The following is a 13783-nucleotide window of genomic DNA, read 5'->3' as shown; positions in this document are numbered from 1 at the left end:
CCCAAACCCAGTCAAATCATCACCAAGTTCTCTCTTCCTCTTTTGACAATGACAAATCAATGTAACCCTTTGGAATTTTTATGGAAAATAATCATAAATAACCATTTCCCGAACACTGACTATATACCTGGTTCTTTTCTAAGAACTTTAGCTCATTATCTCATTTAATTTTCACAACAACCTTAGGAAGTAGACAGAAAAAGTAATCAACATTTATACAGAGTTCTTTTCTTGTGACAGAGAATCCTAAGTGCTTTTTACGTTTCATCTGACTTAGACTAAAGTGGGATTTGAAGTGGGACCTTTTGTCTTACTTTCTCCTTTTTCAGGTCCTACATGAGAAAAGAGGCTCAGAAAGGTGAAGTCACTTGCCCAAGATCACACAACAAGTAAATGGTAGAGCTGGCATTTGAATCTGGAGCCTGTGCTCTTAACCTCACGTGATAGGTATTATTTGGATTTGCTGATGATTGACAGGTAAGCCAGTCTCAAGGGGACAGACACCGAATCACTTGGAGTTCTTCAAGCTAGACCCACCTTTACCTGCACCCTATCATTTTGACCTGCCCTCCCATCCCCCAGTTAAGAAGCAATCATCAAGGTAACTTAACAGACGGGCGTTTAACTAGAGCCAGAACCAGCCCAGCTGACTAAAATTCATCTCTCCTGGGCCAGACCCCGGGCTTTCTTCCTCTCAACTGTATTACCTTCTGAAAGAAGCCCTGAGCAGCTCTTGTTTGAGTGAGGGTGTTCCCAGATGTGGGTATTTGGAGCCATGGGTGAGGCTGAGTGCATACAGAAGCCAACAAACAAGTAAATAGAGATAGCTGGGCTGGCAGAGTGACTGAAACTCAACTCTAGCCATGATAGCCATGCCAGAATGTGGACCAATTGTTGCCAGATCTGATGTTCAAGAGAAGTAAAAAATTGGGAGCATTTGAGATCTGGCTCCTCAGAATATGTCATCTGTTTGGCTCAAATAAACTCTTATAAAAATTCTCTACAGGTTTGGACATTTCTTATGTCGACACAGAGACTTAATTTTTGTAGAATTCATTCATTCATTTGTTTTTTATCAAATATTTATTGAGAATCTACTTTAATTTTTTAAATTATAGTTGACATACAATATTACATTACTTTGAGGTATACAACATAATGATCAGACATTTATATACCTTACGAAGTGATCACGAGGATAAATCCATTATCCATCTTACCCCATACTTAGTTATTATGATATTACGGACTCTATTCTCTATGCTGTACATTACATCAATGCGACTTATTTCATAACTGGCAATTTCTACTTCTTAGTCTCCACCATTTTTGCTCATCCTCTCCCCACTTCCATCTGGCAGTTCTCTGGATCTATGAGTTTGTTTCTCCATTTGTTTCGTTTTTTTAGATTCCACATATAAGTGAAATCATATGGTATTTGTCTTTGTCTGACTTATTTTACTTAGCATAATCCCTCTGGGTCTATCCATGTTATCATAAATGGCAAGATTTCATTTTTTTTATGGTTGAGTAATATATGTGTAATATATGTGTGTGTGTCCATTTGTCTATCCATGGACACGGAGGTTGCTTCCGTATCTTGGCTATTGTAAATAATGCTGCAGTGAACATAGGGATGCATATGTCTTTTTGAATTAGTGTTTTCCATTTCTTTGGATGAATACCCAGAAGTGGAACTCCTGGGTCATAAGCTAGTTCTATTATTAATTTTTTGAGAAACCTCCATACTGTTTTCCATAGTGGCTGCACCAATTTACAATTCCACCAAGAATTCATGAGGGTTACCTTTGCTCCACTTCCTTGCCACTACTTATTCTTTGTTATATTTTTGATAACAGCCATTCTAACAGGTCTGAAGTGATATCTCATTGTGGTTTTGATTCATATTTACCTGATGATTAGTGACGTTGAGCATTTTTTCATGCATCTGTTGGCCATCTGTATGTCAAATGTTTTTCTCAGCATCTATTGAGATAATCATACAGTATTTAATCTTTATTCTGTTAATATGATGAATTTCATTGATTGCTTTTTGAGTGTTGAATGAACCTTGTATTCCCAGGATTAATCCTACATGGCTGTGATGTATTATCTTTTTTATATATTGTTGGATTCAATTTGTTGATATTTTGTTAAGGATTTTTATGTCTGTGTTCATGGGGCATACTGATATACAGTTTTCTTTTTTTGTAATATCTTTGTCTGGTTTCATATCAAGGCAATGCTGGTCTCATAAAATGAGTTGGAAAGTGTTCCTCTTCTATTTTCTGGAAAAGATTTTTTTACAATTCATATTACTTCTTCTTTAAATATTTGATAGACTTCTCCAGTAAAACCATTGGGCTGTCGATTTATGTTTTGGAAGACATTTAACTATAAATTCAATTTATTTAATAGCTATAGGACCTCTCAGGTTATCTTTTTCATCTTTGGTGAGTTTTGGTAGTTTGTGTGTTTCAAGGAATTGGTTCATTTCATGGAAATTGTTAAATTTATGGGCACTGGGATGGCTAGTTGGCTTAGTGGTTAGAGCACAGTGCCACAACACTAAGGTCGCCAGTTTGATTTCCACATGGGCCAGTGAGCTGCAGCTTCCACAACTACTAACTACTAGACTTGGAGCTGAGCTGTGCCCCACAACTAGATTGGAAACAATGACTTGACATAGAGCTGATGGGTACTGGAAAGACATACTGTTCCCCAATATTCCCCAATAAAAATTTTTAAAAAATTTATGGACACTGAGTTTTTTATAGTATTATCTAATTATCCTTTTAATGCCTGTGGTATCTGTACTAATATCTCCTCTTAGTATATGTAATTCTTGTATAGGTAATTCTTGTCTTCTCCCCTTTTTTCTTGGTATGTCTGGTTAGAGGTTTGTCAATTGTATTGATCTTTTGAAGAACCACCTTTTGCTTTCATTGATCTTTCTCTTTTGTTTTTCCCTTTTCAATTACATTGATTTCTGCTCTTTATTATCTTTTCCTTCAGTGCTTTGGGTTTCATTTGCTCTTCTTTTTCTAGGATCTTAAGGTAGAGGATTAGGTTAAGAACTTCTTTTATAATATATGTATTTACTGCTATAAATTTACCTCTAAAAATTGCTTTAATTGCTCCCACAAATTTTAATATGTTTTATTTTCATTCAGTTAAAAATATTTCCCATTTCCTCTTAAGAATTCTCTCAGACACATGGATTATTTAGAAATGTATGATTAATTTCCAAACATTTGGGAATATCCTAGATATCTTTCTATTATTGATTTCTACTTCATTTCCACTGTGGTCAGAGAACATACTCTGTATATGCATATTTTGTATGATTTCAATTCTTTTAAATTTGTTAGGGTTTGTTTTATGACCCAAGATATGCTCTATCTTAGTGAATTTTCTCTGTGCCCTTGAAAAGAATGTGTTTTCTGCTATTGCTGGGTGTAATGCTATGGCATATCAATTAGGTCAATTTCATCACTTTTATTCAACATAGTATTGGAAGCCCTAGCAACAGCAATTGGCATGAATATTGGAAAGGAAGAAATAAAACTGTCATTATTTGCAGATGACATGATACTGTATAGAGAGAACTCCAAAGATTCCACCCAAAAACTATTAGAACTGATAAATGAATTTAGTAAAGTAGCAGGGTACAAAACTAATATTCAGAAATCAGTTTTCATTTTTACATACCAATAACAAAGTATCAGAAAGAGAAATTAAGAAAACAATCCCATTTACAATTATACCAAAAAACAATACCTAGGAATAAATTTAACCAAGGAAGTAAAAGACCTGTACTCAGAAAATTATGACACTGAAGAGAGAAATTAAAGAAGATACAAATAAATGAAAGCATATGCCATGTTCATGGATAGAAGAATTAATATAGTTAAAATGTCTATACTACCCAAAGCAATCTATAGATTCAATGCAATCTCTATCAAAATACCAATGGCATTTTTCAAAGAGCTAGAACAAATAATCCTAAAATTTATATGGAACCATGAAAGACCCCAAATAGCCATGACAATCCTGAGAAATAAGAACAAAGCAGGAGATATCATGCTACCTGATATCAAACTATACTACAAGACCATAGTAATTAAAACAGCATGGTACTGGTGTAAAAATAGACACATAGATCAGTGGAACAGAATAGAGAATCCAGAAATAAATCCATGCCTTTTTAAAATCTATGACAAAGGAAGCAAGAACATGCTCTGGAGTAAAGTCAATCTATTCAATAAATGGTGCTGGAAAAAACTGGACAGGTACATGTAAAAAAATGAAACTGGACCACCTTCTTACTCCATATACAATAATAAAGTCATAATGTATTAGAAACTTTAATGTAAGACCCTAACCCATAAAGCTCCTAGAAGAAAACATAGGCAGTAAACTCTCAGACATTACCCTTAGTAATATTTTTACTGATATATCTCCTCAGGCAAGGAAAACAGAAGAAAAAATAAACAAATGAAACTATATCAAACCCAAAAGTTTTTGTACAGCAAAGATAACCACCAACAAAACAAAAAGACAACCTACCAATTGGAAGTAGATGTTCACCAATGAAACATCTGATAAGGGGTTAATATCCAAAACCTATAAAAAACCCATACAACTCAGCACCAAAACAACAAACAATCCAATTAACAAATGGGCAGAGGACCTGAATAGACATTTCTCCAGAGGACATGCAGATGGCCAATAGACATGAAAAGATGCTCAATGTCACTAATCATCAGAGAAATGCAAATGAAAAACACAGTGAGATCTTACTTCACACCTGTCAGACTGACCATCATCAGTAAATCAACAAACAAGTGTTGGTGAGGATGTGGAGAAAAGGGAACCCTCATGCACACTGTTGGTGGGATTGCAAATTGGTGCAGCTGCTATGGAAAACAGTGTGGAGCTTCCTCAAAAATTAAAACTAGAACTACCTTATGACTCAGCAATTCCACTTCTGGGTATTTATTCAAAGAAATAAAAAACACTAATTTGAAAAGATATATGCACCCCTGTGTTCACTGCAGCACTATTTACAACAGCCAAAATATGGAAACAACCGAAATGTCCATCAATAGACGATTAGATAAAGAAATTGTGGTACGTATATACAATGGAATATTACGCGGCCATAAAAAAGAATGAAATCTTACCATTTGCGACAACATGGTAGAGCATAATACCTAGAGGGTATTATGCTAAGTGAAATAAGTCAAACTGAGAAAGACAAATACTGTATGATCTCATTTATATGTGGAATCTAAAGAACAAGATAAATGAACAAACAAAACAGAATAGACTCATCAATACAGAGAACAAACTGATGGTTAATAGATGGGAGGAGTATTGGGGGGCTGGGTGAGAAAAGTGAAGGGATTAAGAAGTACAAATTGGTAGTTACAAAACAGTCAGGGGGATGTAAAGTACAGTATAGAGAATATAGTCAATAATATTAAAACTATGTATAGTTTTAACAGTAAAAACTATGCATAGTGTCAGATGGGCACTAGACTTATCAGGGGATCACTTCATAAATTATATAAATGTCTAACCACTACGCTGTACACCTGAAACTAATATCAAATAATATCAAATGTCAACTATAATTAAAAAAATAATCACAGGGATATATATATATATATATATATATATATATATATATATATATACACACACACACATATATATAGTACAGCATAGGGAATATAGTCAATAATATTCTAATAACTATGTACAGTGTCAGGTGGGTAATAGACTTATTGGGGTTATTACTTTGTGAGGTCTATAAATGTCTAATCACTATGTTGTTTTGTACACCTGAAGCTAATAAAAAAAGAATTGGAAACTGTATTTGATGATAATATGATCATAAAGTAATCAGTGGAAAAACAACTACAAATAAGAGGTACGACATTAAGTGGTGTGACATAAAATTAATATACAGATGTCAATAGACTTTAACAGTATCCAGTTAGAAGAAAATAGAGCAGATGCTATTCACAAGAGCAAATAGCAATCATAATAAAGTACCTAGGCATAAGCTTAACCAGAAATGGGCAAAATCTGTATGATGAAAACTATAAATACTCCTGAAAGACACAAAAATAAAGATGCACAAATGGTAGGGCAATGTTTTGGAGAAAAGACTCATAGTAAAGATATCAATTCAGAGTTACAATAATTTATAAATATAATGCAATCTCCCCCTCTCCAAATACCATCAGGTTGTTATATAGAATTAGAAAAGATGATTATAAAATTTATTTGAGGGGCTGGCCCGGTGACTCAGGTGGTTGCAACGCCGAGCTCCTAACACCAAGGTCGCTGGTTCGATTCCTACAAGATTGTGAACAATGACTCTCCCTGGAGCTGGGCTGCTATGAGCAGCTGGAGTTGGGTGCGGGCTGCTGCGGGCTGCTGCGGGCTGTCGTGTCTTGCCATGAGTGCCATGGCCAGCATGAGTGGCCGGCAACCATTGTGAGTTGCCGTGGGTTACTGTGTGCTGCTGGGAGCGACCAACGACTGGCAACCAACTGCCTCAGCCTGGGGGAGTGCAAGGCTCATAAATACCAGCATGGGCCAGGGAGCTGTGTCCTACACAGCTAGAGCTAGACTGAGAAACAACGGCTTGAACCGGAGTAGGGGGAGGGAGGCAGAAGAAGGGGGGAAAATATATATATATATATATATATATATATATATATATATATATATATATACACATTTATATGTATGTATATATATATATATATATATATATATATATATATATATATGTCCTTAGCACAGTACATAATAAAAAAATAAACTTATTTGAAAGAATAAACAAACAAGAACCGCAGGAAAACTTTAGAAAGAAGACCATCATAGGGAGGTATTACCAGATATTAAAACATGTTAGAAAACTCCTGTAATTACAACAACGTCGTGTTAGCACATGACTGGGTAGACCAAAGATCAGGATAGAAAATCCAGAAACAGACCCAAGTGCATATAGAAATTCAGTATATGTTACAAGTTGCGTTTGAAACCATAGAAGAGAAAGATTTTTTTAGTAATTGGATAACTATATGGAAAAAGATCAAATTAAATCCATGCCTCACACCATATATCCGGATAAATTTGAAAGGGTGAGAGATCTAAATTTAAAAAAATAAAATTGTAGTACTAAATTGTAAGTACTAAATTGTAGTACTTAATTGTAAGTACTAAAAGAAAACATGGTGAATTCATTTATAACTTCGAAGTGAGAAAAGTCTTGTTATGATTCAAAATGTAGAAGCAGTAATTACATGAGCCCTGAAACAAATGAGCATATAGTTGACCTCACTTATAAAACTAGAAATGCAAAAGAAAACTACATTGAGATGTCATTTCTCACCTATCAGATTGACAGCATACTGTGTTGACAAGGTTGTGAGGAAATTGGCACTCTTATATTGCCAGTGGGAATGAAAGCTAGTTAAAGCCAAATGGAGCAGGATCTGGCAATTTCCAGCAAAGTCACATATATATGCCTTTTTACCTAGCAATCTCACTTCTAACAAAATTGTATATGCTCTTGACCTAGCAATCTCATGTCTAAGATTCTATCACAAAGATATACTGGCAAAAATACAAATAATATTTGCATAAAGCTACTTGTGGTAGCACTTTTTGTAACAGAAAAATACTCGAAACCCAAATATCCATCACTTTTGGACTGATTGAATAAACTTAAGGTATATTTATATAGTAGAATACTGTGCAACCTTAAAAAGGAATGGAGATGATATTTGTATAATATTATGGCGTGATCTCCAGGATAACGTGTTAAGTAAAGAGACCAAAGTAAAGGATGGTGTATATAATAAGCTAATATAGTACTTTTTGTGTAAAAAGAAGGAAAATGCAAATACACACACATGTATATGTGTATTTGCATATGTTTTCAAAAAGGAGTGGTGGAAAGATGAATTAAAAACTCAATAAAAATGGTTACTTATAGGGAAGAGAGGAAACTTGGTGAAGGGTACAGGGATGGCAGCTAAACTTCTGTGAAGACACTCATTATAAAGTATTGATGTCTTTGGAACCATACAAATGTTTTATAAAAGTTACAAAATTAAACAAAAAGTCATTCTTCTTCTAGTGCCCAAATTATGGTTTCTAAATATAATTTGGTAATAATAAGAAAAAAGGCTTTTTGAGAAACGGCTATTCTGAATCTGGTCAGGAAATGTACAAAGCCTGAAATGTCTCATCACACCAAAGATTAAGGAGGCTCCCACTGGTCTAAGGTGGACTTGCAGTGGATTGAAACACCAAATATGTTTAAAATCCATGTATTCATAATGATACTAAACATACACAATGTTTACCTTCACAGAGAACTGAATAAACCTGGAAATTGAAGCATTAAAGTTGCTTTTCCTGTATTAACTGCAACTCAATGTAACCAAAAAATTATATCTCCATATAGTAGTGTATGTATGTGGTAGTATACACGTGTTTCTCTGTATATTAGCTAGTGAATGAAGAAAGAATGATAAATTAGAAGTCCCCATTTTGCAAAGCTCCTAATGAAATAATGAATCTAGGTAGCTTGCCAGATTTAGCAAATAAGTTGCATGGCACATACTTACAAAATGATACTAAAATTGTATAGGACATACTTATACTAAAAATTAATTTTGTTTGTCTCAAATTCAAATTTAACTGAATGTCCTGTATTTGCTCTGGCAACGTTAGATCTGAGTAATGATCAACAATGGATGTTAACATCACTGAGGTAGAAGCAGAAAAATCATTTAATAAAATGAAATATCCATTTATGATTAAAAAACTAAAAATAGAAGGAAATTTCTTTAATACAATAATGTGTACTTACAAAAATATTATGCAGGCCTCATACTTAATAGCAAAATGTGCTTTTGCCTTGTGATCAGGTAAGACTAGGATGCCCCCTACCATGCCTTTATTCAATGGTGTATTGAAGAGACTAAAAAAAAAATATAAAGATGAGAAAAGAAGGAATTAAATTCACTATTCATAAACAGTATGGTGGTATATGTGGAGAATCCAAAAGAACCTCAAATAAATTATTAGAATAGTAAGTGATGACTTCTGGTTCCAGACAAGAGGGCAGAGACTCATTTCTCCCTACCTCTCTCTAATAAGTACAACAAAAACTCAGAAATAATACAACAGACATTCATAAGAGGACTCTGAAAGGTAGAAAGAAGAAGGCAAACTGGCTCGGGACTTCAGGACTTGAGAAATAACACAGTGAACTAGCATCTCTCAACTCCACACTCAATGACAAGTGGCCCAGGCCCAGTGGCTGCCCAGCCCCTATCCAGCAGCAGAAGGCACCCAGGCAGGTGCTTTTCTTCCCCCAAGGCCGGCACCGGGAGGTATCAAACAGGAACCCCACTGGCACAGGCAGTCCAGGAACGTGCTCTCCACCCTGTGGTGCCCGCTTTTCCTATCCCTAACCTAGCAGCACCAGATGGGACCAAGAAAAAGCCTTCAGCTTCTATTGGTGGTACTGACAGGAATTGGGTGCAAGCCCAACCGGCACTGGGCAAATTAAGCAGACAGGAATAACACTGCAAGGACTCTGAAAACTAAATTGTCATTGGAACCACAGCATACAAAACTAGCCCAGGACCTACATGCTAAACCTAAGCAGTGTGACTGCCTGTTAAAATGGAAGAATTCAATAGGATTTGAGACTCCTGTTATAATATCTAAAATGTTCAGGACATCCTACCAAAACCCAGGAAGATCATAGCCTAGATGAGAAAAGACAATTAACAGAGGCCAACATGGAGATGAATTAATGTATCTGACAAAGATGTAAAGTAGCCATCATAAAAATGATGAATTCAGTTATAACCTCAAAGTGGGAAAAGTTTTACAAGGCATTACAAATACCCTTAAGAAAATGAAAAAAAAAAAAAAAGAATATCTCACCAATCGATAGAAAATGTAAAAAGGAACCAAATGGCAATGATAAAACTGAAAACTGCAATAACTGAAATAAAAAAGGACTCAAGAACAGCGTGAATATGACAGAGGAAAACGTAAGTAACTCTGAAGGAAAAACAGAAATTACCCAATCCAAAAAAAATCAGAGACGTTGGGGAAAAAAAAAAAAAGAAAAACCTAACTAACAAAGCCTCAGAAAACCTGCAGGACAATTATGAAATATTTAACATTTGTATCACAGAGTAACAGAAGGCGAGAAGAAAATTGATTTAAGCTTAAATTGATTAAATTAACTTAAATTAAAATTCAGTTCCTCCATTACATTAATCACATTTCAAGAACTGAGTAGCCACCTGCAGCTATTGCCTACCACATTGGAAAGCACAAAATATAGAAAATGTTCATCATCACAGAAAGTCTTATTTGACAGCATAGGTGGATATGGTCAAAATCTCCTGGAGAAAAGAAGTAGTAAGAAGAAAACAGAGAAAAAGCATCTGAGAACCACCAGTGTTAGAAGGGTTGTTGTAAGAAACAGACCAAAGTAACACAAGGTTCAGAAGAAAGTGATGTTGTGGAAACCAGGGCATTAGAAATGTTGAAGGAGGAAGTGTTCACGTCAGATGTTTCAGAGAAGGAGCTAGAACCAACCGGCAAATATGAGGTCATTGGAGAGTTTAGAAGACAGTTTCTTTTTTTTTTTTTTTAAGATTTTTTTTTTATTGGGGAAGGGGAACAGGACTTTATTGGGGAACAGTGTGTACTTCCAGGACTTTTTTCCAAGTCAAGTTGTTGTCCTTTCAATCTTAGTTATGGAGGGTGCGGTTCAGCTTCAAGTTGTTGTCCTTTCAGCCTTAGTTGTGGAGGGTGCGGTTCAGCTTCAAGTTGTTGTCCTTTCAGTCTTTGTTGTGGACGGTGCAGCTCAGCTCCAGGTCCAGTTGTCGTTGCTAGTTGCAGGGGGCGCAGCCCACCATCACTTGTGAGAATCGAGGAATCGAACTGGCAACCTTGTGGTTGAGAGGATGCGCTCCAACCAACTGAGCCATCCAGGAGCTCAGCGGCAGCTCAGCTCAAGGTGTTCAATTTTAGTTGCAGGGGGCGCTGCCCACCATCCCTTGCAGGACTCGAGGAATTGAACTGGCAACCTTGTGGTTGAGAGCCCACTGGCCCATGTGGGAATCAAACCAGCAGCCTTCGGAGTTAGGAGCATGGAGCTCCAACTGCCTGAGCCACCGGGCCGGCCCTAGAAGACAGTTTCAGTGTTCATGGATGTCAGATTGTGGTGGGTGGGAGATTGGCAGGGAGGTACCAGACACAGATGTAGCAGGACTCCCAGTATCAAGTGGCTAAAATAGAAAAGGGAATTTCCATTAAGCAAGGGAGCAGATAGCCAAGTGTCACTTAAGAGGAATGAGAGGTTAGCCTCACCCTGGGTTCTTGGGAAATGACTCATGCAGAAAGAGATGTTTGTTTTCCAGGTAAGGGGTTAGCAGATGGATTGTGGGGAAGGGTGAGCTAGGTGGTAGGAACTGCACAGACAATGGCCAAGTGAACGAGCAGGGTTATCCTGCCAAGAGTGTGGACTTGCAGTCACAGAGTCAGAGAAGCAACGAATGTTCTTGAGCAGGGAAGGAACACGATCAAGGTGGAACCTCAGAGAAGTTAGTGGCGGCCTTATGCAAGATGGAGAAGTTCCCCAAGGGGGTAGAGAGACCCTTGTGGGATCCAGAGCATGAAGAAATGAAGTTAGAAATTGCCGGCAAATCTGAACTTAGCTGCAGATGGTAAATTTACTCCCGCTGTGCCCTGGGTCTAGAAAGCCCAGACAAGAGACAGACAGAGGATCCCAGGGGTCTCAATCGGTATGATCAGTGCAGGTCTGCCGCCTGCAGATCCTGCCTGCAGGGAGAGGCCAGAAGGCTCAGATACTGAATCACCACTTCGTTTGTGCTGGGATAGATGTGGTTTCTCTGACCATAAGAAAATGTCCCCACAAGTTATCTCCGACCCATCAAGTGGTTCTGAGATTTGACATGATATGGAATAGGACAAAGGGTGTAGCATACCACACACACACACACACACACACACACACACACACACCCTGAAAAGATTGAGAAGATCCCAGAGCTGTCAGATCCACAATATAAAAGATTTCCCTCCACCACCCCACTTCTGGGAACTCTGGCTGCAAAGAGAAATGACAGATTTTGAGAGGGGAAGGCTTCTCTTTGGGGTCAATCAAGACCTTAAGGCTTGGAGGTGATTGGGGGACAGAGTCACCCCTGAGACTTATCCTAATTCTCGGCCTCTCCCCTCATTTCTCTGAGTGTCTCAGACTACAAGAGGTTATCTGACAGAAGATTTTGCCATCTTGGTTTGCAACAACTGTTTCTTCTTTAGGAATCTCAGAAGCCCCCCTCTTCTTTCTCTCAGGGACCCAGTCGACCCCTCTACCCACCCCAGACTCCTCAGAGACCCAGGCACCACTTTCCTCAAAGCTCCCACCCCTCATGGGTCCCCCCACCCTTGCCTGTTCAGAACTCTGGCTTTATCCAGTCTCCTGTCTACTCACTTCATTTTCCTGGTTGACTCTGGGTCCCAGTCAACTCTCAGCCTTTACCTCTCCCTCTGGGAGCCTCCCCGGGTCGGGGGTATCAGAGCCCCCACCCATCTTGGCAACCCAGAGGCCCAGGCCTTGGTGATAAGAGAGGAGGAGCCCTGGGGGCAGCAGCTGCTGGGGTTTTGTCCAAGAGGACACCCAGGCTTTGAAGCTGCTGTTTCCAGGGACAACTCCCCAGCAAATAGTGAGTTCCGAGAGATCGGGAGGAGGGCACGCATGGGTCAGGCCAGCACCCTGGAAGGAACAGACTCCATCTCAGAAAAGCCACATTCAGAAAAGTCCCTGTGTGTGACTTAGACCCCCATCTCCCATCCCAGGCAGGTTCTGGGGTGATGGAGGGCACAGATCACCTAAAACCTGTTCATACAGTCCCTTTACAGGGCAAGAAAACCTCCCAGAAAACAAATAGTTCTCCAGGAAATGGAACCAGGAAACCGAGGCCTCCATCCTTCTTCATACACAACTCCAGCCCCCAGTTCCCACCATGCTCCCTGCCTGGACCACACCCGAGGATCCTGCCTCCCCCCTTCTGTCCTTGAGAGTTTACAGAGCCCTCTCTGGGGGATAAGTAAGCCCAATGAGGCTAGTTTTTTTTTTTACAGGATTTTATTGGGGAACAGTGTGTACTTCCAGGATTTTTTCCAAGTCAAGTTGTTGTCCTTTCAATTTTAGTTGTGGAGGGTGCCGTTCAGCTTCAAGTTGTTATCCTTTCAATCTTGGTTGTGGAGGGTTCAGCTCAGCTCCAGGTCCAGTTGCCGTTCCTAGTTGTAGGGGGCGCAGCCCACCATCCCTTGTGGGAGTTGAACCGGCAACCTTGTGGTTGAGAGCCCACTGGCCCATGTGGGAATCGAACCGGCAGCCTTCGGAGTTAGGAGCACAGAGCTCCAACCGCCTGAGCCACAGGGCCGGCCCAATGAGGCTAGTTTTCATGTTCCCAGTTCCCAGCCAAGGCCCCAGGAGGTCTTTTTGGGCTGAGAGTGGAGGTACTGTGCCTCACTCCAAAGGTCTGGGTCAGGTGCTCAGATACCTGCCCATCCCAAACACCTGACCCCCCAACCCCCGCACACCCAGTGGTGCCTGGAAACAGGAGGTAGTTAGTTGGCTGGGGACCAGGGATCAGCTTATAGGAACTGGGGAGCAGCCAGGACCCGGATA

This window comes from Rhinolophus ferrumequinum, chromosome 15, assembly GCF_004115265.2.
Source record: "Rhinolophus ferrumequinum isolate MPI-CBG mRhiFer1 chromosome 15, mRhiFer1_v1.p, whole genome shotgun sequence".
Taxonomy (NCBI): domain Eukaryota; kingdom Metazoa; phylum Chordata; class Mammalia; order Chiroptera; family Rhinolophidae; genus Rhinolophus; species Rhinolophus ferrumequinum.
This window is presented reverse-complemented; position numbering follows the sequence as displayed.